At 43.0% G+C, this 25,733-nt stretch overlaps 1 protein-coding gene and 1 long non-coding RNA gene across 7 annotated transcripts in view; both read left to right on the top strand.

Moving 5' to 3' along the window:
- The window catches only part of KLHL29 (kelch like family member 29), a 409,537-nt gene that overhangs the window by 101,285 nt on the left and 282,519 nt on the right, over window positions 1-25,733 (top strand). The window contains exon 3 of one of the 6 annotated variants that reach the window (XM_075497839.1): window positions 3,914-4,025. The exons of the other annotated variants lie outside the window; for them this stretch is intronic. The gene's annotated coding sequence lies outside the window, so the exon portion shown is untranslated. The remainder of the gene's footprint in view (window positions 1-3,913; window positions 4,026-25,733) is intronic. 6 annotated transcript variants of the gene reach the window in all.
- On the top strand, window positions 20,745-24,934 carry LOC142407622 (uncharacterized). Its single transcript, XR_012774986.1, has 2 exons — window positions 20,745-21,994; window positions 24,185-24,934. It is a non-coding gene; the product is annotated as an uncharacterized LOC142407622 (long non-coding RNA).

Below are 25,733 nucleotides of genomic sequence, written 5' to 3'. Positions count from 1 at the left end.
CTCTAAAAAAGCACGACTGTTTGCTTTGTAAGGGGAAGCTCTTGTTCCTGTTTCCTTTCTGATGTATCCCTTCTGTTCTTGGCTTGCTAACTTGATGATATCACTGCACATGCATTGGGCAAAAGCTGTTTTCCCTCTATTCAAAGAGCCAGGAGGAGCAGCTGCTGCACTGACTCTAATCTCTAGTTCTTCCTGCACTCCTGTGGCATGCCAATGGGAGCTAGGACCAAGGAGGCACGTGGAGAACGCAGACGAAAAAGCGCATTTGCTGTGTCATCCTTGAGTCTCGCAAGCCAAGAAGCAGTTTGCTGGTGTTTGTTAAGGAAGGATCCAGAGTTTGTGCAGCGTGTCTGGGGAATTGCTGATAACTGGGTATGGAGCATTCCCAGGCTCTTTGTCAAAACCACCCCTATCAGAGAAGGTGGAAGTCCTCACCACCTGGTGACTTTCCTGCGACACGGTATGGGAAATGAGTTCTTAGGACGTTCTACCTCCTGCCACAGGACGCCCATATTGTAGGTAAGGATACGACAGCATCTTTTTGGTTGCCCGCATGCAGTGGAAAAATTGTATGAGCAGTTCATTTCCCTTTCTTGCCTCCCTTACAGGCAGCTTCCTTCAGTCAGGTACTCTGACCCCGCTTCTTCCAGAGGACCATCATCCATTTGGGATCTTCAGTGCTTAACTCCACTGAATTTATGTGTATGGAAACACTTAAACTTGCTCCTCTTTTTTTATATCCTTTTCCAATGATGATATCTCATTCTTTTTAAAAATAGAGTAATTGCTTCAGCACCATCCATAGCTCAGTCATGCAGGTGCCTGGGTAAATTATCCCATGCATGCATCTAGCGTTCACTCCGGCAGTCTTCCATAATTGACAATTAATTTGTGAATCTTTTTCCATGCTGTTCTTTCACCTTGAGTGCTGGGCGTACTGGATCTCTGCCACCTCATATTTCTTGGATAAAGTCACTGTGGCTTCTTGTCTTACAATGTCTGACTCTGAGCCAGTGCAACTTGTTGAAAAAAACCCTGCAAAACACAGTGTGCGTTGGAAGATTCATTTAAAAAGGCGGAATAGTTGCTGGAGAACAGTCTCTGTAAAACAAAGAGAAAGTCAAGAATCTTGATCTATCCAGAGAAATTTCAAGGGAAGGTATTTACCAAATAATGCAATTAGTCAATGCTTTTGTCACAAGTGTTGCATTCTTCATTCTTTTGTTATGTGAAGAGGGGATGATATAAATCATTTTCTGGGATGCCTTATGTCCATCCCATTCAAATGTATGAAATTCCACTGCAGTGGTGTTTTGATTTCTAACCTTTAAAAGTTATGAGCTGTGACAGAGAAGATGATAAACTCCCATTTGTTTTGTGTGCTTGTGTGGGGAAATTCTGTCTCAGTCCAAGCACTATGAAGCCTACAGTGCCTTAAACTGATTTATGAAGCCTTTTCCTTGATTTGCTTGCAGCTGGTATGTGTAAGTCCAAATTCAGTTACCACACCTGCAGTAAATCAGCAATATATAAATGTTTCCTAACTTGGGAGAAAATCCATTAGTGGTTGAATTAAACCTTTAAAAGACTCATTTCCTGAACGTTAGGCTACTATAACTTTTATGTGTGATTTTAACACGTTTTGAAGTGTTAGGCAAACTACAAAGAGCTACTGAGTACATAGGTGATGGTTGTTAATGTATTTTAAGAACAGTTTGCTTCTAATAAAAAGGGTTCTGTCATGTAAATGTTGATGTATCAGCTCTAATGAGGGGGTTATAAAGCAGTAAGAAGTTGGTGACTTGGTAGGTTTTGTTGTTTTCTTAACCTAAGAGACCTTCTCTGCCTTTGTAATACCATTTAGGTTTCATTAGGGACAAGGAGAAAGCTTTAGAGAATGACAGAAGAAATGAACCAGTATTTGCTAATAAACATTCCCCTCCTCCATCTTCTCCATCCCCTTCTTCCCTTTGCAGTCACAGGGATCTGAGCTGGCAGTGGAGGGTGACCCGCAGCCTCCCTCCGTATCCCCAGCCGCAAAGGGCGAGGATGCCTGCGTGCACGGCTGTGCCGTAAACTGAATTACCCAACTGCTTGAGCGCGTCCCGTCTCGGCAGGAGTTAGGGCCCCGGCGGTGGTTAGGGCCGTGGTTAGGGCCAGGCACACGGTGCCCCATTAGATCTGCCATCTGATCTGCCATCTAAGCTGCTCGTTTGAGCATTTCCACTGCATTAAAATGAGCCAGAGCTTAAACGGTTCAAGCACAGTAAGTCTTGGGTAACCCATGTAATTTTGCTGGCATGCTGTTGGCCATATGGATGCCGCTTGCATGAACCATTGGGTAGTAGCAAAATTTGGAGGCCTGTCTTACAATTTTGTCTTCTTTCTACTCCTGTAATTCCCTCTCTTCTTCCTTCCCTCTCTCTTTCCTTCCCTCTTGCACCTCCCAAAATGTATTTCAGCCAACATATCTGAGCAGGTACAGAGAAGCAAACAACTTGCATCACTACACTAAATTGCTTTCTCTCCCCTTTCCTCCTCAAAAGCACAGAAGGGAATAGAAAAGGAAGATTAGTTGCGTTGGAGCTCCATCCTGGTGTCGTTCCTGTGCCGCGGATTGCTTAGAGCTGAACATGTACACTTTGTCTGGGATAAATAACAGTGAAACTCTGTCTCAATTTTCTCTGCAGTTTCTCCCACTTGCATTCATTTTAAAATTTCATTCCTCACTCTCATTATTGCGAGGCCTGCCGTTCCGTGCCCAGGGGAGTCAGGTGAAACTTTTGTATTTACCTTTGGTTTGGTTTGGTTTGGTTCCACTTTTAACTTCCTCTCTTCTTTGAATTTTTTTGGTGTTTTGTTTTGTTTTCCAGTGACCTTGGGAGGAAGGGGGGCTGGAAGGAAGGAGTGACATTTATACCATGTGTGAGACGCCTTCAAATGTAAATCTGTCTCCTTCAGCGTTAGACTGCTGGCTAATTCTTTCCCTGTAAAGTCGTCATGGATTGTGCTTACTGTCTCCACCACTGGTTGTACTCTTAATCTCAAAAACATCTACATGGAATGAAGAGTATCAGGAGTTGAAGAAATTTTGGAATTCTGGATTGGATTGTTTAGATTGGATTATTATTATTAGATTATTCAATTATTGTTGGAAAATGGATTATTTGGCAGTTTAGGGGTGCCAGTCAAGCTGTGATTTTGCAGTCCAAAAGCCTCAGCAGCAGCAGTGGTTTAAAGACTTCACCCTTTTTCTGTGTATTCGTTCTCCCTGCGGCCTTTCCAGGCTGCCTGTTCAGTTGTGCTGATGCTGTAGTTTGAGACACATGCCGTGAACCAGATTATCAACTGGTTTGTGCTAAAAATAATCCTTCAGCATAGGGAGGAGGGGAGGACTGGTGGTTTTTTTCCTACCTGCCTTAGTTCACCGCTTTGCAGAATGACCCCACAGATGTTTGCAACAGCTCAAACCAGGGGACAACATGGTGACGTGCAAGGATGAGAACAAGACACTAGAGGTTGGGGAGAGGTAGGAACACCGTAAACCAACTTTCCCCCAGAAATTTTGGCTTCCCACCTGGCAGCTGGGTTTTGATGCACCTTGCTGCAAAGGTTTTCAGATGTTTTCACCATGCATCTCTATAATAATTTCTGCTCTTGTAGCAGCTACCATATTGTATCTCAGTGCCGGTGCTCTGTAGTCGATATGTTAATGCAAGCCCACCTTTGCTAGCATTTGCTGTGGTTGCTGAGTCAGAGGCACACATCCCATTTGGCCGCTGTTGATCTGAGAACAGTAACCTTTGCAGAAGGCCAGAGCAATAATGTATTAAACCACAGCCACTAAATCTGCAAGAGCACGTCTGTCAAAACACCCAAATATAAAAGGTAATTTAAGCTTCCCCTTCTGCAGCGTTACTCAAAAGGGACATCAGCTGATACACAATTTACACAGCAACTTCCAAATCAGTGACTAAATGGCTTCTGGGGTGCGGATGATGAATATTTCCCTACCTACGTGACAGGTAAGTGAGGATGAGGAGGAGTTTGCAGAAGAGGCTCAGGAGACCGAGATGCTCTCTGCCTGTTCGTAATGGCAGAACCATGGGCAAACCCATGTGGGTTAGCAGACCGCTAGACTCTCTAAACGCTCTTAAGGGGCAAAGTTCAATCAGCTTTCACTGCAAAGAGCATTATCAGTGTATAACACTAATCCTATGTAACGGTACTCGAGCCTGACACAGGTACCGTGAAGTAGATTTTGGTGACGTAGATTGCCCTTACTGGTTTAGCAAAGACGTTAAGATGTTGTCAAAGTTGACAGGCCAAAATACTGTCTTAAATTACACTGCTTTTCTGATTGATGGCAACGAGTCTTTGTCCTGAGCGGTTATCAATACTTAACGTGCCGTGAACTCTGTCATATTAAGATTACTGCCCAGTTATTTTTGATTCTCTTGACTTTTTTAGTGTTTGGTTGTAGCTTTTTTTTTTTTAAGGGGTTGGTTTTTTCCTTTAGCTGTGACCATTGTGCCTTGAACTTGGAAGTGCTTTGCTCGGTCAGTCGAGTGCTCGTGTCCCTGTGTGCACCGTGCCAGACTGGGTCTAGGGGACGGTGTAGCCTGCGCTCGGGTAGTACTGAGTCAGATTTCAGCTCTTCCAGCCTCTGCAGTATCATTTTGTTTTTAATTTTAAAGCACATGGTAGAGGCAGGAGGGAAGTCATCTTAAAATATTCACAGATACTCAGATGCACAGGAGGGTTGTAGCGGAGATTTCCTAATCTTTCCCTTTTCAAGGAAAGAAATAGAAAAAATTCTGTAGGTCATTCAAATCCTTGCTCAGAAAACGGTGGATTTATTGTGCCTGGAGACATCCTGCTGTTAGGGTTGCTGGGAAGGAGAGGGCCCAAGGTTCCTATTCATGCACGATAGTCCTATTTTTCCTCATATCTTTCTTTTATTTTTCCCACCCCTTTATATTGCATTACCATGCTCTTGCCCCCCACCCCTCCCCAGCCGTGTATGTCTCTCCATCTCTGCATATTGTGTTGCTTTTCCCCTGCTGTGCCACTCTCTTGTGTGCAATGGCAGCAGCGAAGTAAAATCGACTGAAATGCTGATCTCCGAAGCGCTGGCACACAGTGCTTTAGAGATTAGGATTTTAGTGCATTATACTCAGCTGCAAGCAGAGCACAGTGGTGTGACAAGGAAACACAATGCCGGAGCCAGGGGTTCTGACTTGGAGCTGTAGCCCCGGTCCCTCGTGCTTCTCCTCCTGCAAAACAGTTTGGTGAGCGGATGCGTGGAGGGGCTCGAGTTTACTCAGTAGACAAAGAGGGATATCCAGGGGCAGGTTGAGAGCCTTTTCATCTAAATCAGATCTATTATTAAGAAAAAAAAAAATCTTACTAACAAAACAAAAAGAAAAAAGTTTGTACGGCAAGATTTTTCTGACCTATTCTTCCATCTACATCCTCATTCTTTCTTTTCCTTTGCTGTATGTAGCTTTTTTATTTTCCCAGAAGCTAAGGAAGATAGATATTTTTCTTCTTGTTCCCATAGACTTGCAAGCTCATGTTGCTGCTGTAGCAATTTGCTCTAGATCCTGGTCTCTTCTTCGAGGTTCTTGGACGATACAGGCGTTCTGGGAAATGCAGTCTAGTGCAAGAACTAAAAGTAGGCTTGCTGCTTGTCCAGTTTCCAACAAGCCTGGCTGGGTTTTGCTGCGCACTTGCCAATTGCCACCAGAGCTACCGCCTGCCCGCAGGTTAGTCTGTAAGTACCCACGGCCAATTCTGGAAGGTGGACCACGGTACTTTTTTATACTTCAAAGAAGGCCATGCTAATTAATGCCCTCAGCTAGTGTCTGCTCTTCATTGATTTTGAAAGAATCATTATTTAATGACATAAAGTCATTTTAAAAACTTGGTAACCTCTGATATCTTTATCAAATATCAGATAATCACATATTTTTCGGTGTATAGTTTTTCCATTGGCTTAAGGCCACTTAGTTATATAAATATTAACACCTTCTACTGCTAGGTTTAAATCCTATTTAAAAGTGCTTCTATTCTGTATTCAGAAGGGAAGGAAATAATATCAGGTACCAGAAGAAATTCTCTCTTCTGGAACAATGAAATATTTCTCCGGCACAGGCTGAGGTTTGTGCTGCGTGCAGATGTCAGTGAGCATCTGTCTCTCTCTAGCTCTTGCTCTGTTCAGAAGCTCTTACCACTGCTTGCTTTCGGCACCCCGTTTCTCCTCCTCCTCAGTACCTCGCTTGGTTCCTCGTCCCTCTCATTTTCTTGTAACTTTGTCCATTGGCACCACTTTCCCTCCTGGCTCTCTGCTAATTTTCGCTATGTCATTTCTTCCCTGATGTCTTCTGGTTTTACTCTTTGGCCTTGACCTGACCTTCAAACCTGAATGAGTTTTCTTTTGTTGAAAATGGCCACTTCTTGGACCTGGGTGTTTTTGCACTCTTTCTTTTCTGATTTCCTTCTCTGATCACTGTTTTATTCCATGCTGTAGGTTTCTTTCCTGAATATTCTGTGACTTAAACATCCTGGTCTATTTTACTCCTTTTTGCTTGACGTAACTTCGCTTCACAATCATCGTTAACCGGGATTTTCCCCTTTTTTCTCTGCTACTTCCCTGTGGCTGTGAAGCCATGAGGCACAAACTGCAGATCCCAAACTGGTTTCCTGCTTTTCAAGTTCTTGGTAGCTACTTTTAACAGCAAATTTACTTTCTCATCGCATGTAGTCCTGCACTTTCAGCATTCTCTGATAACCTCTCTCAAATTCACAGTCTCGCCCACTGCACTGACGGATTCGGAGAGGATTTCACCCAGCTGCAGTTCATGCTCTGCTCTCTACCACCTTCTCCCAACTTTTTTTCCTTTTCTTTCCCCGCTCCTGAATTTGCTACCTTCCACTTATCGTCCTCTTTCAACCTATCTTCTTTTCTGTATTTTCCATATAAAAGCAGAGTCTGGTAGCTTTGAAGCATCCCACAAGTGGCCATTTGTATTTTTTGTTGTCTCTTCTCCCTTGTAAACATGAGAAGGCGGCACTTGCCTTGCTGAGGTTAGGCACAGTGGGAAATAAAAAATTAGAGTCCTTGAGCTCAAGTCCTCCTTAGCATAAGTTGAAGCACACACCTGGCTGCTGTGCACGTGGACCAGGAGTTGCATACGCATGAGCCGTCCCGTACCCCGTTTGTGTGGCTACAGACGTCCCCTCTCTAATGATTTGGAAGCATTGAGCCCACACTTGAGCCGTGGTGGCTGTCCATGATCTGCTTTTGGTCCCCTCCGGTCCCTCTGGATTCTGGCTCTGAAAAGCCTCCCCTGCTCATCTTCTCTCTTTGAGAAGATGCTGAAAAAGCAAGGCTAGGAGGGGAAGCAAGACAAGGGAGAGGAAAATATCAGAGGCAGTAAAGTGGCAGAAAGGTCAAGAAAAGTAGGGATGAATTACAGCCTTTCAGCCGTAGCCAGCAAAAGCGCACCGGAGACTGTGATGGGTGTTTCTCCAGAGGGAGGACGCGGGCCAGAGAGCTTCCAGCTCATGCTATACCTTGTAAATAAATAAACAAATAAATAAGTAATGTGCATATGGCAGAATTGCAAAGATAATAGAATTGCAAAATGGAAAATACCTGAATTTTTCCACAAATGGAAGTGTTGTACAAGGGGAAATCCAATTATAAAACCCTGCTTTTCACCAGAAGCAGCTGCTTCTAGGTGAACGGTACCACTGTCAGGGTTGGTCCCCTGAGTGACAGTCCCCAGTCTACTACCAACACACAGGTGGCTTAGATGGGCAGTGAGCTGTCCTGGGCACTACATTTTGTAGGATTTAGGAGCATTTTCCAGCTCTCGCATGCAGTGCCTGTCCTGCAAGTGGCTTGGCACCGTGTTCACCATCCCTTGTGTGCCACGTTTTCCATGTGAAGGAACAGGGACCCTGATGGTGGATGCCTGCTGGGGACCCGTGGTGGCACAGCGAGCTGCCCCGTGGTCCAGAGGTGGCTGTGGAACATGATGTAACTAATAATGTGTTTGAAAAGCACAAAAGTGAAGAATTGCCTTGGAACTTTGCTTCTCTAAGTAAAAGATAGGAAATGTCTTGTAATTGAGAAATTTTTACTCTTGATTAACCCTCATCAGAGATAACCTTGTTTGTGCCATCCCATCTAATATGCATGTTGGACCTGTAATGGTGCAGGACCATTGCTATGAGGAAAGTGTTCAAGGTCAGGTTGGACGGGGCTTTGAGCAACCTGATCTAGTGGAAGATGTCCCTGCCTGTGGCAGGGGGGTTGGACTACATGATCTTTAAAGGTCCCTTCCAAGCCAAACCATTCTATGATTCTATGAAAACCATCATGCCAAGTAATTTATAACAGGAAACATGCTAATGTTGGTTTTGTCTTGCATCACAGGCAGAGAATATATAAAGAGGGTCCCAGGTTCTTTTTCTTGTACCTCAATCCAGTTATTAAGGTAAAATTACAGAGTCGAGCTCAACAGCCCATGCACAAACAGTGAACCCCCAACACAGGCACTAAAATCTCATGAAGTGTATTTGAGTCACTGTGCAGCAAATCTGTGTCTTCAGCAGGTCCATGTGATCAAAAAATGCACATCCTCTTAAAAATACGTCTGTACCGCATTTTCTGTGAGCATGTTAATGCCCTGCATTTAGGGCTGCTGTGTGAGCAATGCTAGTTCTGACCTGGGGCTTCTCATCATACGGGGGAGAGGAGAAAGGAAGGAATGAGAATCCTGTTAATTTATTTATTTTACGTGTGTGCTTTCAAAAGGTGGCTGGTGCAATATTTGGGCCAGGTAATGATTGCTCAGCGCTGGCTCTGTGTCAGTACTCGCTCCTGGCTACCTAAGAGTGGTTTTTAGGGTTCCGCCCTTGGTCTCTTAATTTAGATGATACTTTGGGAAGACCCTACGCTGGGTATGGTGCAGAGTTGGTGCTTGCTCCGTACCGGTTGCTGCCTGCCGTCGGGATGGCTGAGAAGCCAGTGCACACTCTGACCTCGGGCCAGCTCAGGAGCAGCTTAGTAATGCCAGGCACAGCATGGTCTAGTGGCCTAAAATTCTGCAAGCCAGGGAATAATCTGCGGCGTGACGCTGATTCTCTCTGCACCCATCAGGTCCTGCCGCCTGTTCTGCGATGGGGACCAGTTGCCAGATGGCTGTAGCGCAGCCGTGCAGCCTTTAAGCTCACTGCTGTTTGCCTGTGCCCAGGGCCTGATTTTACAGGGCTCTTGCTGCGTGGGAGTGAAGGGAAGCCCCACGGCTTGCTTGGTGCAAGCCGGACCGGTTCTCGCTCTCAGCAGAGAGGACAGTGTTGACGCAGCGGGCTTATTGCTGCAAAGGAGGTGTGGGTGCTGTGGGGCAGCCGATGCCTGTGTGGGATGGAGTGGCCCGTTGCTGTTGCCACTGTCATTTCCCTGGTGGCACAGGGAGGATTGCTGTGCCGCAGCCACGGGGAGCCTGGCAGCGCAGTTTTTGCTCCCTGCCTGCTCTCACTCTGCCAGATTTACACAAGAGAAAGGCTAGAGGGATGGCCCGAATTGTGCAGAGCCAACAGGTCTACCCCCTGCACCACCCTGGCTGTGCGCCTGTAAAACCAATTTATTTGTGCCTACTTGCTTGGGCGAAGCGCAGTGCGAGTTTGTTGGCAGTCAAACCTTCAGTTCCTATCTCTCAGTATAAGCTCTGGGAAGGGCAGGATAAAAACAAAGCAAGAAAAAAAAATTCCACACCCAAAAAGTGGCTTGCATGAGAGGATGGGAAAACAATGCCAGACTTTTCCAGAAGCTGATGTCTATAAAAGCAAAAGTCAGGGCATCGTTGCTCCTCGCACCGCTGGGGAGCAATGCAGAGAGGTCAGAGCTGCCAGGGCACATGTGGCACCGTGCTCTTGTGCCACTTTCTCATGAGGTTGTCCCGGTGCCAAGCTTTCCGGCAGCACTCTGCCTCCTGCCAAACCACGTGTGTGGCAGCGTCAAACTGGTGGGGTGGGGTGGGGTGGGGTGGGATGGGATGGGTGTGGGATGGGTTGGTCTGGGCATCCCAGGAAACCTTTTCAGTGCCCTGTGAGAGTTCACAGCTTGAAGACTGCAAACTCTATCTGTAACCTGACCTTTATTCACATACATGGAAGCATCATTTTTTTTTTCCTGTGAAAGTAAAGTATCTATTTGCTCAGCATCTTACAGAGAGATGCTGTCCTGCCATAAAGCGCTGTGATTTGATTCAGGGAAGCTGCTTCCAGACGAAAACCTCCTGTGATGGGCTCAGGTGATGCCAAATTGCTGGATTGGATTTCTCTGAGCTGAGTGAGGATCTAAGTGGTGGTCAGACTCACACCGCGGCTTCTCACGGAGGTGGTGATACAGCCGCACAAAGGAGATTTCTGCTTTTTAGTAGCTGATTCAAGCTGTATAAATAACTATTTTTATTTATTTTTAGTTCTCTTTGTGTCATATACACATACATATGTATAAAAAACCTCACTCTACCAAGAAAATTACATTGGAGAGGCATGGTTATTTTTCTCCTGCATCTGAAAACAAGTGCTTTAAGCTGCAGGTCATTTTTAGAAAACCCCATGAGCATCAACGTCAGAGTAAGGCATCCCATATTTCTTAAGCCGCCGTCTTCACATGCTTTGGCTATGTGCACGGCAGCGATGGCAGCCACCGGTCGCACTACTTGTTTACTCACATATTTGTGCTTCAGATGTACGTTACAGGGCAGGTTTTTTCACTGGTGAGAGGCTGAGTGCTTCCAGAAGGGACTGTATCACTGCTGTTGGGGCCTTACTGCAGGTGGCTGTAGTGGATGATGAACACAAACCTATTAAATAATGAAACGTGAGATTCCCTATCAGGTAACGTGCTGCTAATTTGGGTGTGAGGGAGACGGTGAGGTCATGAGTGCGGGTTAAAAGGAGATACCAGTGAGTAAGCAGGGAGGGAACCATCAGCAATGTTGATGGTTTAATTCTTGTACAAAAAATACAGGCAGAAATACATATTTTTGTGACTGCTTTAAAAACCCAAACCAACTGCAAGGCAGAAAACTAGCTACCAGAAAGCCTTTAAATATAGAGGGAGTCAAATCCAAGTGACGTGGATGGGGTCAGATCTGCTCTTAATGGCATTTTCCCTTTGTAATTCCTGAGAGTTGGGTTTTTTTAAACTGGGAATTTTTTTAAACGTTTCTATGCAGACACTATATTACATTGGCATTGATTCACTGAGTTTATTTGTCAGCAGTAAAATGAATGAAATTCTAGAGGTACAATTTCAACCAGCTGCTGCTGTTTACTAGTGAGACTACCAGTGACCCTTAGCATCTATAAATACTTCACTGTGAATTAAAAGCAGTGAACTATCCAGTAGTTTTCTCTTACTCATGTTTCCCAGATACTTTTTTGCTCTGCCTTTTTTTTTTATTATTGTTATTTTCAGTCTCATCTCCACTGCTTCAAGAAAAGCCAAACATGAAGAGGAAGATTTAATTCTAGCGAACAGCAGACTTGGTCATTCGTTAAAAGACTCATCAAGTTGTTAGACCGTGTGAAGATTTTTCTCCGGTCTGTGTGCTGCTGACTTTCAGTAATGGCCTTTTAAAGTGAAAATTCAGATTTAAAATATCTGAGCATTATTTTTAGCTCTCCTGAGCTCATCATTCTTGTTAAGGAGAAGGTTGTTTGCAGTCATTGATTAGTTACAATTGTAACTTTCAAATAGCTTTAGGCAATATTGCAGAAGGACTGCAGTTTCTAATCCCCTTTTTCAGGGTAGGGTTGGTTTTTTTTTGTCCTTTTCACTAATTTTGGAGGTTTGACATGGACCAGTAGGTCTTTTATTTTGTCACAAGACATGAAAACAAACACTGTTGTTGCTCAAGCCTAGCTCAGCGTTACAAGCCACTACGAAAGGATTTGCTCCTTGGTAGTGTAACCTCTTGCCAAGTAAAATTCACACGGTCCCTCTACATCTCAATCTACAAGACTATTACTTCCCCTTAGACAAAAACTTGGACAACACCGCCAGCCCCACATCAGAGTTTCTCCAAGCCTTATTAGCTTTTGTTAGAGATTTTGGGTTGGTTGGATGTTCAGCTTTTCCACCTGCCATGAGGGTATGCTGAGCTCACATCTCTACACTCTTGCTGCAAGGAAGAAGGTTACAAATTTGACTTTCATGCTGCAGAGCATGCCGATGCCTCCTTGCCTGGCCTTACACCTCTAGAAATTGGTATGGATACTGTCAACGCCACTGGGTTGAGGAAAATCTCTAACAAAAAGGCAGTTTCAGTGCCATTCATAAAAAACCCAACCCAGCCAGACGGAGGCGGTTGCTCCGTGTGGGTCTGTGATGGGATGCGAAGGGAGATTTCACGCCTCTCGGCAGAGCACTGCGAGCACCAGACAGCCTCTGTCAATCTCTGCCGGTAAAGCTGTTCCACTTCCATAAGGTGTTTCTGCATTTGTAGGGTCGGAGCGAATGAGAGACTTTCACTGCCTCAGGATTAGGACCGTCAGTGGTGCCGCTGGCTGTTTCACCCTGCTTTATATGGGGCAGAGATGTGTCCAAAAGAGAAAACTGGGAAGGACCCACCCAAGAAAGGGTGGGAGTTATCCAGGAGCATCTCTGTTTTTACTAAAACTGAGCCCAAACCAAACATTTTCTTATAAAAAGGAAAATATTTTTTTTTCTTTTTATTTTATGTTTTATTTTGGTCAGCCACCAATTTTGTTTCTAAACCTAATTATTCATACAGCCCCAACTGCTACAGGATTTGAAGTTAATAAACTCATAAGGACAGGCAGTGCAAAATTTGTAGCGGATCAAATTGACATACAGCAACACACTGGGAGTATGTGAACCAAAGAAGCAACCAGGTTTGGGGTTCAGCTGCTTTTTCATCCCAGGCAATGGAGATTTTTCTTCACCAAAATACTTTTCTCATTTTCCAGTCAACTGTTGTTACGGTCTTTTCTGTGAACCTTCCTACAGGGAATCTTTTTTCCAGCTGCAGCTTTTCTTTCACTGACGAGAGCATCTTTTGCTATCTAGAAATAGTGGTTTTTACGACAGGGTAGCTGAAGTCATCTGAGGACTTACTCTTGCAGTCTGCTCTCATGAGCAACCACACAACTTCACGAAATGGCCGAATTTGGAGATATGATTTACAACTCTCCTCCCTAATTTCCTACATTAAAAAGTACAAAAACTGCTTCCAAACTTTTCCTGATGAGAAATTCTCCTTGATTCTACCACTTGTGTCCTAAGTACAACAAGAAGCATTTTCTTTCTCAGATGATCTTTGTGGTATTGCAGCGAGGACAAAGACATGTTAGTCTCTGGAAACTTTTGCAAAGAAGCTTATTACTGTTTGCTAGTGTTTTAAAATAGGAAATTAATTCTAAGCTATTTTGCCTAAATGGCTGAGCTTTGTCTTTTTACCTGCAATTTAAAAAAATCAACATTTGTTGAAGGGAAAGAAGATAATTATATAGTAAAATTGTTGCTATTCTCTTCTTTTAAAGACAAAGAAAAATCCAGCAGAACAGATGTGAATCTGTAGACCTGTAGTATTTAAGAATAATTGCTGTACCCGATATAAGCTAGTATTTTTTCCTCTGTAATTTCAGCATAGTTTTTCTTGTGCATTTCCAGGACGGCAGTGCTTTCTCATAGGCTTTTTCATAGGCTAGTCCATGTTTCCTGAGCTCGATTAATCCTTTTTTTGGAAGTGGCGTGCTTTTATTCCCTGTGTTGTTATCGCAGCAGGAGGAAGGGGAAATGTGTGATGATGGAAGAATTTTAACGTTTATGTATGCCACACATGAAGTTAGGGATCCCATGAGATTTGTTTGTGTTCTTGTATATGTGTGGATGAACATCTGTGGAATGACAGCCTAACAACTTCCTTCTGACATTATAAAGGGGCCATAATGGTACCATATATTTTTTTTTCAGTTGGCTTTTTTTGTGTTAACTCTTTCATTTCCCTGCTGATTTCAAGCCTTGTTCACTCCATCAATCAATAAGAAAGTTGCATTGCCTGGGAGTCAATTAGACCTTGAATTTGAAATTAATAATGTCAGAATACTAAGCCTGGATCTTCAGGTAACAAGGGTCTAAATTTGGGCTCCTTCCCTATTATTTCCTGTACTAACTTGCTTGCTTGAGACATGATCTTATTCCTTCCCCTTCTAATCTCCTCCTCCGTGGTCTGAGTGCTGTTCTGCAGGTTGTCTAATTGTCAATTATACCTCAACAACCTGAAGATGCAGAGGTGAATACGCCTCGCTGCTTTGTGTCTAATAGAGTAGACATAAATTTAAGAGAGCAGAGAGATGTTGAAATTCTCCATGAAGTTTTCAGGCTGTAATGCCTGGGAATGCCGGGCTGGGAAGGGCTCTTGGGTTGCTGTGTCTGGTCACTGCTGGTGGATCTTCATCCTTTAATGAACCGTTCAAATCCCAGTTTACAACCTGGCTTGCTTTGTCTCTATCTCAGCTATTTTTGCACCGTGTGAATTAAGTTTGTGTTAGCGGTACACAAATGAGTATAAATGTATCGTGAGTAAAGTTCAGACTAGAAATGGGAAATAGGATTTGAAAGCATTTTAATAAGTTTCTGCATTAACTTCCCAATAGGAATAATAAAGACCAAAAAGAAAAACCAACCCCAAAACCCCAATAACAACAAAATGCCTCACAATCTATTTTTGAGGGCCTGATCCAAATCCCAAAGCACAAACCTAATCAACTTTGTAATGATTAGAAAGTCTAATGTACTTTCCTGGTAATCTCTGCCTCAAACCCTTAATTTCTGTCTGAGCTATAGCAGATCTTTTAGGACATTAACTTGTCTGGTTTACAAATTCTGAGCGATCAAAAATTCACACCAACCTTATGGTTTTTTTCCTGGTGATTAATTACCACATGAAACCAACCAGTGTTTAATGTGTATTAACCATTTCTGTCTTGGTTTTAATTTTAGTTTTGTCTTCCCGTTGAATTTTCCGATAGATTAAAGAGCTGTCTTCAGAGACGACGATCAACTCCCCTGTTAACCTTCTTCTCAATAAGATAGATTCTGTTTCTTAAGTCTGAAGTCTGTCATTTATAAGGCAAGTTTTCGGTGCATTTGCAGATTTTATTTAGTGAATACTTCTTGATTTAATTTCTCTGTTTTAAAACAGAGCCAGTAGTACTGGCTTTACTAATTCTCTATGCTTTTCCTATATACTGAGGGATTTTATTCAACCTCATAACTGCGACATTGCATAGAAATCTAATGCTTAGTTGGTAATTTATGGTAACCCCTTCTTAGTGATGGTGTATTGATTTCCCTAGCCTCTTCTAAGGGAAGAAAGGGTGGCTTGAATATTAGAATTCTCCTACCATGATAGCTCTGTTTAATATTGATTATCATAACCGTATAAGCTCTTGAGACCTATTTGATAGAAAGTTGCTAGAAACTTTGAAAAACACATAATAGCTTCCAAGTAAATAGTAGAATACCCAGAACTGATACTTCTTAGATTAGGCAGTTCAGCTCCTGCGTGTGAGAAATACGTGTTTATGCTAAAAATCCTGCCATAATTTTCTGCTTGGGGAATTGAGACTTGCTAACAAAGTTTAATATGCAAAGCTGAAAATCTACATTTAAAAGCCCTTTTTATGCAAAGACACAAAAAATTAGCAATTTTTAATAAGTGAATGTATAACTTCAAGAATTGCACAAACTGTATAAATTGTATAGGTGGCAATCATTTGGCTCAGCAGCATAACATGGGAGACTTGGAGCTCCCATCGAGGAGCGGCACGGCGGTCCCTGGAGCAGCACCCAGCCGCCCTGCGTGCTTCCATAGGGCAGGCACGCAGAAACGCCACCTCTGATTGAAACTCTGTGGGGGACGAAGGAGGGCAGAAGGTTATCATCAGAAGTGCAATTTGGCCAGGATAGCTGGGGTTAGAGCTGCTGTTCCCAGGATAACTGCCATCAGCCTGACCGTAGCGTTCAGGATCTCTGCTCGACAGTTCGTCTGAAAAAGAGTCATAAAAACCGATTCAGCTGTAAGCACACAACAGCAGCCACCCGAGATAAATAACTTCACTTTAATGGCATCTATTTTTCTTTGTAAATGGCTTTAATGTCTGCTGTGCTATATAAAGGCTTTCTGATATTCATTATTAAAGTTGTATGTAATGTATTTTAACCGAATCTAATTTGAGAAGCGAAATGCATGGGAACATGCAACCCAAGGACAGCTCCTAAGTCTCCGAGTCCCAGCTAAGAGATACAGCCGTGTCATAAACTTACCGTGCTCCCTTGTGAAACCCTTTAGCTTAAAACCTGCTGGAAAGCTATTCCCCTCTTCTCCTTTCTTGTGGTTAGAAGTAATTTTCTGATTTCTAACCCAGTTCTGTTCAGAGGAGATTTATACCATTATTTGTCAACATTATTTTTCAGCATCGCTTGTAGACTACTGTTGGGTACCTCAACTCTAGATTATTTTCATCAGCCATGAAAGAAAATATTGTTTTATGTCTGATAATCCTTACCAGATTTATGCCTGCCATGAATGTTGAAAATAGAGTCTGGAACACCAAGTATTCAGTTTGTAATGAAAAACTTGAGGTTTTGCTGGAGTAGAAGCTACTACAATTTCCAGTAACAGTTTTGCTATCCCAGCATGCTTGTTCTGACTCCTCTCATCTCTGAAGACCGCACTCAGAAGCCATGTATAATTCTGCTTTTTAAGGCTGAATGTCTCCTTGCTGGAGTTCTGAGGTTTTAAATGTGACTTTGTTACTCTAATGGCGGCATTTCACACTGAGCTTTATCGTAAGGCTTTACCCAAACATTTTATTCAAAGGCAAACCCTGTTTTTATTACGAGGAGTTTTCTTTGCTGGTCTGTGAGTAAAAGGCACTTTAGCCGATCTTGTCTTGCTGCACAGCCCAGGTAATATATTGCAACCCTGCTGTATATTACCTGAAATTCACAGAGCTGAGCAGGAGCCCTGCAGTAATATGTATTAATTTGACCCTGCAACTCCATTAAAATAAACCACGTGTTCAGATTTTAATCCTGAAAATATGTGCATCAGAGTATCAAGAATATGGAATCAATAGTCATCTTTTCTGGACTTAACAAAATGTTAACATCCCACATTTAAGGTTGGATTCAGCCTTGAAATTTGATGATAGGTGAAGTTTCACTTCCCCCCCCCGGAATTTTGGATTTGTTTTGTGCAGAAGTTTTAGTATGCAGTTGCGCTAGGAGGTTATTTAAGAATACTCCTGGTTTCAGCTGATTTCCTTAGCCAAATAATTTTGTGTGCTTTGCTTTGCTCTAGCAATTTCCATAGCCTCTCTAATAAAATACTAAAAAGGATCACATAAGCTTTACCCCTCCCCTTAACATTTAGCCTGTCTATTTCATTATAGCAAAATATTGCATTTTACATGCCAAGCCTTAAAACCTTCTTTCTAAAAATGGTGACTGTATTTAATAACTAATTACTCTAATGATCCTACAGAAGTGCTCGAGACCTGTTTTAGTAGTGGTGTCAATTACAACCATCTGCACGATGAATAAAGGAACCGTGGCCCAGCTGTAGAGTTGAAACATGTTGGCATTTTCCTACGGGCGGCCATATGGTACTTAACGAAAGCGAATTGTTCACACTGCAAACAGCTCTGCTCCTGATGAATGATAACGTTTTGTTCTGGAAAATGGTTCCACAAACACGGGGAGTATTTTTAAATGCTGGAAGTGTGTCTGTAAGTGACAGGCTATAAATGGGAAGGTCTTTGGAAGGAGGAGAGGGGGATGAGAAAGGAATTGTTTCGTTTGCCTAGGGGTGTTCTAGCACAGCCTTCCTGTCTCTTAATAGCAGTATCTTTTTTGTGCATACATAGCCCTGAATCTGTAAATTTTATTTATTTTGGTAAGGAAGAAGATAATTAGAAATGTAACTCTCATTTGCCATCAGCATGCCCAAGCTTGAAGCTGGTGTGAGCTTTAAAATAGCGAAGCTGAAGCTGTGAAGAATTAATAACTCTTTGCCTTGCATATGTGCAGACATTTTCTTACACTTGGAAAAGGAGCTTCAGAGTTGTAACTGCAGTAAGTATGTGAGCACACAGGTTGGAAACAGGTCCTGGCTTCCCGGGACTTGGCGTTAGTCAGGGAAAAAAGGGCAGATAACAAATCAGCTGTAGAAAATGTCTTTCATTGTTTTTTAATAGAAACAGAAATGGGTTTTTTTTTCCCCACACACATGACTGGCAAAGAATGGCTCAATGCACTCATCGTGAGATTGATAACTCTTTACCCCCAAATCATTAGCCCCAGATCTGAACTGAATCATCAATAGGCTGTTGCCATTTCATGGTTGATAGGCAGCCATTTGGGTAATGAGTTTGGTCTCAGTTCAGTTCCTAGTATCTGTCTTAAAGAAGTAGCTGCTGCTAATGACCCAAATTGATAATTTTATTAATCTTGGAAATTGATTTTTTCCATGTGGCTTATTGCTTCTGTACATGACATAATCAGAAATTTGCATGATCTGAATTCCTGTTTGGTTGATTACTAAATACGTAGTTTGGGGATTTTTGTTTTGTCCTGCATTCTCTGTGTAGAGTTGATGATTGTTTCTGAGGTTTTGTGCACAGATCTCACTGAGGTAGTACAGCGTTCCTCACGGCGAGGTACTTTCTGCCTTTTGCTGAGAGGGGACTGTTTCCATGTGCCAGCACTCCTCTATGTTTGCAGGCATTGGAGCTGTTTAAAACCTCTTGATAGATCTTGCAGTAGTTTTGCAGAAACAACGTAGTAAAAAATCTCGCCAGCCTGTGCCATCCGAGTTCTCATTACCTGTGCACAGAGCTATTTGCAAATTCACAGCAGCAGTAGGGCTACAACTCCGAAGCCGCATGCTTTTGGACTAGGAGTATCTGTCTCTAAGGCTCAAAGCAAATCTCTCTTAGCTCTCTGCAGCACAGGGTGGATAACGCTGCTGAGAAATCTCAGGTAATGAAACCATGGGCTCCACTGCTAATGCCTTCTAACTGAAAGGGTAAGAGTTAACACAAAGACAAAAAAAAGCTGCAGTATCAGCTGGGATACTTTTTCTTGCAGCCTCCTTGCAAGACTGTGTTTTTATCTGACTCCTCTTCAAAAATCATGATCTTATGTTATAGGTATAACTGAAACGCAGGCAAACAACCAAATCATGGTGGGGCGCAAAACCACCATGACGCCTATGAAACATGTAGGGCTATGATCTAGGAGGCATTAAGCAGCTAATTGCAGCACATTGTGCTCCGTATCCTTCTTGCTATTTGATCTGTTACAGCAGTGCTGTCTGATGCAATAAATCTTCCTCACTTTTAATTAATAGTTGTTCATCTGTACTGCAATAATTTCAAGTAATGTTTACATTAAAAAGAAAGCATGGGGGGGAGGGAAAAATATCTCCAGGCAGGAGCGTAGTAAAAAAAAGTCTTTTCATCCAACTCGGAGGCAAATACTATAATTTGGGAGCAACGCATTTAGTGTGTGTTTTACAGAGGGAGGCATAGCCCTTCCATAAGAAGCCTGCTTTCTAAATCAAACTCAGGTAAGATATGTCTCTAACTAAGCCCTACGAAATTATTTAAGGTGTAAATCTGCATTGCATTTTCTCTAGGGAAGTCCCAGTTTCAGAGGTTCCTGCAGCTCCTATCTTGCAGTTTACAGCCTGTCTCCTCCCTCCTCCTCTGCCCTCTCACCTCTCCTGTGCACCTTCTTTTTTGCACAACCATGTTATCCATTAGATCAGAGAAATTGTTTTGACTTAAAAATGCAGAAACAAAAAGAAAACCCATGGTTTCTAAATGTAGAGATGTATATTACCTTGAAGGTGAGGTTGTGAAGCTTATAAATATTACTTACCTGGTGCGTAGCACACTAATCGTGTTACAGGTTTCCATGATGTTTGCTCCTGAAGGGAATGAGTGAAAAAATCACAAGTCACAGATACTCACATTATGGGCTGCTGGGCCTGCCGGTAGCCCGTGGCGCTTGCCTAAAAGGCAATCTGCAGAAAGCTGATTAAAGGGAAATATAGCGGTGATAAACTTTAGTCAATGAGTTTAAGCAGAATGTGTTGGAGGACCCAGTGCAGGATGCTTAACTGAGTCTCAATATTTGGTGTGTTTGTTGTTGCTGTCGTTCACTCTCCTGGATTCCTGTGACTTGGTGCTAAAAATGTATTGGTGAAAGCTGGGATTGTTGGTTTGTAGCTATGTGGTCATGGAGCGGAACTTGAAAATGTCACCCCGTAAGTATTATAAGCATAAGAGCATTCGGAATAAATAAATGAATAAAATTTCTAAATTTGAATGCTTGGGTCTCAATTCAGTTGGCTCAACGTAGGCATCCAGTGCCATTTAAGATGCCTCAGGGTCTCCCGTTGTGCCTCCAGCTTGCCATGCCAGATGGGTATGGGTTTCCTGGAGGTCTGTTGTCATATTTGCCTTGCCGACTGTGAAAATGGCTAGTATACCCTGGGTCTCGAATGGTGCTAAATGCCTGTGTTCAGCCCTTCATGTTGGAGAGCAGTGCAGCCAATCTCAGCTGTTCGTATATACTCAACATAAAGGAAACTTTCTAATTCTAATTTCAGGTCCACATTACTGGCAGCTTGCTTTTGGCCAGTGAAATGTTAATTTTGGATGATTTCCACTGGGAGGTACAGCAGATCCATGTCTGCCCATCAGGGGCTACATCCTTACAAACATCCTACATCCTACATCCTTACATACCTACAGTAAACTGAACAATGCCAGGACCCGGGCTTAAGCACTGTCCTACAGCCACCCAAGTGTTGTTATGGTTCTGGGCATGGTTTTGGCGTCCTCAAAGACAGGCTGATGAAGTACAGACTAGATAAATGGACAGTAAGGTGGACTGAAAACGAGTGGTGTGCCCTGGGGGAGAAATAACCGCACACACCCATGCAGGCTGGGGCTGACTGCCTGGAAAGCAGCTCTGCAGAGAAAGACCTGGAGGTCCTGGTGGACAAGCAGCTGACCACGTGCCAGCAGTGTGCCTTTGTGGCAAAGGCGGCCAACAGCCTCCTGGGCTGCCTTGGGAAGAACACCGCCAGCAGGTCGAGGGAGGTGATCCTTCCCCTCTACTCAGCCCTGGTGAGACCCATCTGAGGTGCTGGGTCCAGATCTCGGTTCCCCAGTACAAGGGAAATGTGAACTTACTGGAGCGAGTCCGGCAAAATGGTTAAGGGACTGGAGCATCTCTTGAGTGTGGAGAGACCTGAGAGATCTGGGACTGTTCAGCTTGGAGAAGAGAAGGCTCAGGAGGGATCTTAGCAAGGTAGGTAAATATCTGATGGGGGGAGTAAGGAGGACAGAGTTGAACTCCTCTCTGTGATGCTCGGTGACAGGACAAGAGGCAGTGGGCACAAACTCAAATGTGAGAAATTCTAATTAAACATAAAATAAAACATTTTTACTGTGAGGAGGGTTGAACAGTGGAACAGGTGACCCAGAGCAGTTGTGGAGTCTTCATCCTTGGAGATACTCAAAATCTGACTGGACATGGCCCTGGGCAACCTGCTGTAGGTGACCTGGCTCTGAGCAGCAGGGTTGGACTGAAGTGTCTCCAGAGGTGCCTTCCAGCCTCAGCAGTTCTGTGTTGTGCGTGATTCTATGACTCTTAAGGCTTAATCAAATAAAGGATTTGGAGTTTAACAGCTACTGCCACGTGTCAAAGGTCGTTCCAGTGATGTGGCAGCAATTCAAGCTTTTCTACATCCAGACGTATGCGAGTTCAGTTCCTGCAAAAGGTGCTGTGATCTCTGGTGTAAGTCCCTCCCAGCATCTGCAGAATGCATCAGGAATTGCAGTGATCCTCCTCTTCTTCACAAATAGCGTAAGCTGTGGTTGGAGAAACTCTACTTTTCTCACTCTGTAGCGATGCCTTCATGTGTAATCCAGCAGAGGCTTCTTTTGTTTAGTGGGGGAAGCAAACAAATGTCTATGCTGGAGCATTGAAACAGCATTGTTCAGTATTTTGGCCTCCAAATCTAGGTTTAATCACTGAAAGTTCCTCTTCCCACTCATGCTTTAAAACCAAATTTTTAGCAAAATGGAAAAATTGACCCAGTGGAAGATATTTTGTTTGGACCTTAACAGTTTTTCCACATACTGAAGAAATGTCTTTGATTGAAGGAGAGCTCTCCTCCAGTTTCCTTTAGGAAAATATTTACAATTGTTGTTTCAGTTTGGAAACCTCTTCCATATTATGGCACTTCAGCTACATTAAATATTAAAAAAAATTATGACTGTAGAGCTGTGCCATTGCATAAAAGACAGAAACAGAAACCACTTATGAATAGAATTGGAGCAGTCTAGTGTACTTTCCAAGCAGAGTGAAATGCAGAAATAAAACATCTAATCAGTAGTTATCCTAGAATCATGCTTACTTTTAATAATCTGTGTGTACACATCTCAGAGTATTTTAAAGAGAAGAACTTAATATTATATGTACTTAGTAAATCTGAGTTTGTTTTGGATGCCACAGTATAGTACTGAGACAGAGAAGCTTCCATTCGCTTCATGTGAGTTTCTGCTCCACTTTTTTTTAATTTTTGACTTTATTTTGAAGACGGGAACCATACCATCTTTGCTTAGATGAGAAGCGTACAACACTTAGATACCTTCAGCACTTAACAGTGCAATAAGTTATTTCTGATTTGCAATTATTCACCTTGAAGCAGGACACCAAATAAGCTGTAGGAAGCCTCAGAAGTGATGGGAGTTTGGTTCTGCTTTGGAGCATATTGCTGAGGGGTTGTTTTCATGCAAGAGAAAACCAAATATGACAGAAGTGAATTTAACACATAGTAGATAGTCATTGTACTTCGGAATGTTTTATAGGTTTAATCCTTATTTTCCTTCACATTAACCTGACATGCTGGAGGTAGGATGATGCTGGCCTAATGGCTGCTCAGTGCTGTGGTATACGTTGGCTGGCCGCTATTCTTCCTTATGAGATGGTTTTTAACTTGAAAAAAGTCAAGACCTTGGTGTTGTTTGGATAAAACTGCAGTGTAGGTGGATTTGCTGCCGTTGGTTGGCAGTACAGAGGTGAATACACATATATATTTTTACAACGGGATAAAAGTCAGCTTTTGTTGAAGAAGCCAGCTGTTGTAGTCGCCTTTGAGTTTCAGTTCTGGTAAGAGCTGCTGGCACTGGGGTTGACTTCTTACATAGCCATACACAGTAGCACGCCAACTCTTCATCTTCTTACCCAAAGCTGAGTTTACCCCCCTGAGCCCCATGCTGTCACATCCCAAACCTCTTACCTTCCTGTGCAACACCAGGGAGAGCTGCGGCGGGAGGCACTGTGGTCCACCAGCTCCCAAGCTCTCCGGCTCCTCTTTGTTTTCTTTTTTCGGGCGAGATCCCAGCATGTTTTGGAAACTCTGTAGATGAGTCTTTCCATCCACAACAGACACACAGGGACTCCTGAGGTAGAATAAGACCGCTGCTTAATGCCGTGGAACAGCACGAAGTCAATTTAGGTGAGCAGCAGAGAGCACTGTATGCAATCAGCTGCTGATGGAATTGGAGTAGCCAAAACTCTGACTGCCAGAATGGACGCTGAGTCCAGAGAAAAAGGTAATGGTGTTGTGCAAAAGGGTCAGAGAAGGGTGTCACCTGCTCTTGTTTGAAATGCTTTTTATTAGTAGTAAATGATTGAATAATTGACTGTATTTTTGCTTTACTTAATCCTACAGCAAATCCCCCAAGCCAGGGTCATAGACTAAGATCTCCTTATCTTAGGTGGTGTGTGCACACAGAGTAAAACCAGCATTCAGACTCACTCCAAGTATCCTGCGTGCAAAGCGTAAGGCAGGAAAGATGGGCTAGATGGTGGCAAAGGGTGGCACGTGAGATGAAACACAGCAAGGCAATTATTCAGAGGGATGAGCAGGAGTCAGAGCACACCCTGTCAAACGGTTGCATCTTTTGTGCGTGGCACCAAATATTTTGAAAGGAGGGAGAGATTTGCTTTGTTCTCCCCTCTTACAAGCTGTTCTGTGAATATTTACAGGGAGCGTCGGCTACAGATGAGTGGTGTTGGAGCATTGTGCTGAGATGGTGAGGGCTGACACTGCTGATCAAAGGTGGGAGTCAGCGTGCCAGGAGCGCAGAAGGGATGACAGTCCGAAAGGGCACGGAGAGCAAGGATGCGCAGAGTGTTGCAACCGAGAAGGGAGAGGGCAAACAGTCTGGGAAAATAATCCCTGTAGCAGCCATTTGAAGAGGTCACTGGGCTCCCTCCTTGCAGCACTTGACCTTGATAAGGTTCGAGATTCCCAGTGAGACAGCCCCAGTGACACAGTTGTAGCAGCGATGGGGAAGGGGACTTTGTGGGATGCTGTGACTTTCCTAAATGAGCCAAGCTGCATGCATTTTCATCTCAGGGAACATAGGAAAGCTATTTAAAAATTGATGTGCATACATTAGACTTGTTCCCCAGCCTTTCCTACCCTAGGTTTCACAAGTACTAACTGTACTAAGTAACAAGTACTAATCAGTATAACATTACTTTGAAGAGAAGAAACTAAAAACCACTTTCAGCAGATCAGAAATAGCTGTATCACTTTTACAGCATTCGGACAAAATACATATAATTGACACAGCGCAGTGGCAGCATGAGGACTCATTTTTAATGCAGTTAGGGAAGGAACCATGAGATATACAGAGGGAGAAGTAGACTTGTTATAGCCAAAGCTGCATCCAGGTTCCACAGACCAAATCTAACCCTCTTCTTCCACAGCCTCCCATAGCTTTTACTTTTTTTACCAAAAAAAATTATTGTGAAAACTGCCAGGCTCACTTCAACAAATTACTAGAATTTGTCTTCAGATTTCAAAGAAAATTAATCAAATTGGTTTTTGTAGTCCAGTTGTCCAGTGAAACCTGCAAGGAGGATGAAGCGGGATATACGTTGTATTTTTGCTTCTTCATTTGCTCTATTGTTTAGCTTTCAGTCTCATATAAATGTCACACCAGAGTGGCCATCCAAAGCTCTGGTGCCCACGATGTATGTTGTAATGTATGGGAATGTCATAGATACAAGGTAAAACTGGATAATTTAATGATCCTGTGAAAAGGAATGTAGGAATGGTTTTGGGGAAGGTTGTATTTTTGTTTAAAGCAGGTATTTTTAAAGTCTTTCCATGGCAAAAGCGGATAGCTAACCCCTACTGGAAACTCTAACTGGATGCCTGTTGTAAATGCAAATTACATTAAGGAAAGAGCTTTTTAAAAGGTAAATTTTTCATTTTTAATTAGTTATAAAACTAAAAGCTGATATGCAAGTATTGTCACCAAAGTAATTAAACTGGACTTCAAAAAATGAGTTTAATTGTTGTGCAAGTTTGTGTAAAGATGGCCTTAATTTCAGAATAAATCTAGCCTATATTGAGGTAGCAAAAATGTACTTTCCACACAAAAAAAATTGTGACCAGTTTGGTTTTGAAACCTGAATGTCCAAATAAGTTTGTACAGCAGTAATTAGGGTGGGAGGTTGTTTATTTTCAAATATTTTTTTTCATACTAGTTCTAATGTATTAACTGAAAAACCTGTCTCAGGC

This window comes from Mycteria americana, chromosome 3, assembly GCF_035582795.1.
Source record: "Mycteria americana isolate JAX WOST 10 ecotype Jacksonville Zoo and Gardens chromosome 3, USCA_MyAme_1.0, whole genome shotgun sequence".
In the NCBI taxonomy this organism is placed as follows: Eukaryota; Metazoa; Chordata; class Aves; order Ciconiiformes; family Ciconiidae; genus Mycteria; species Mycteria americana.
The sequence above is the reverse complement of the archived record's forward strand: the minus strand, read 5'-3'. Positions and strand labels throughout refer to the sequence as shown.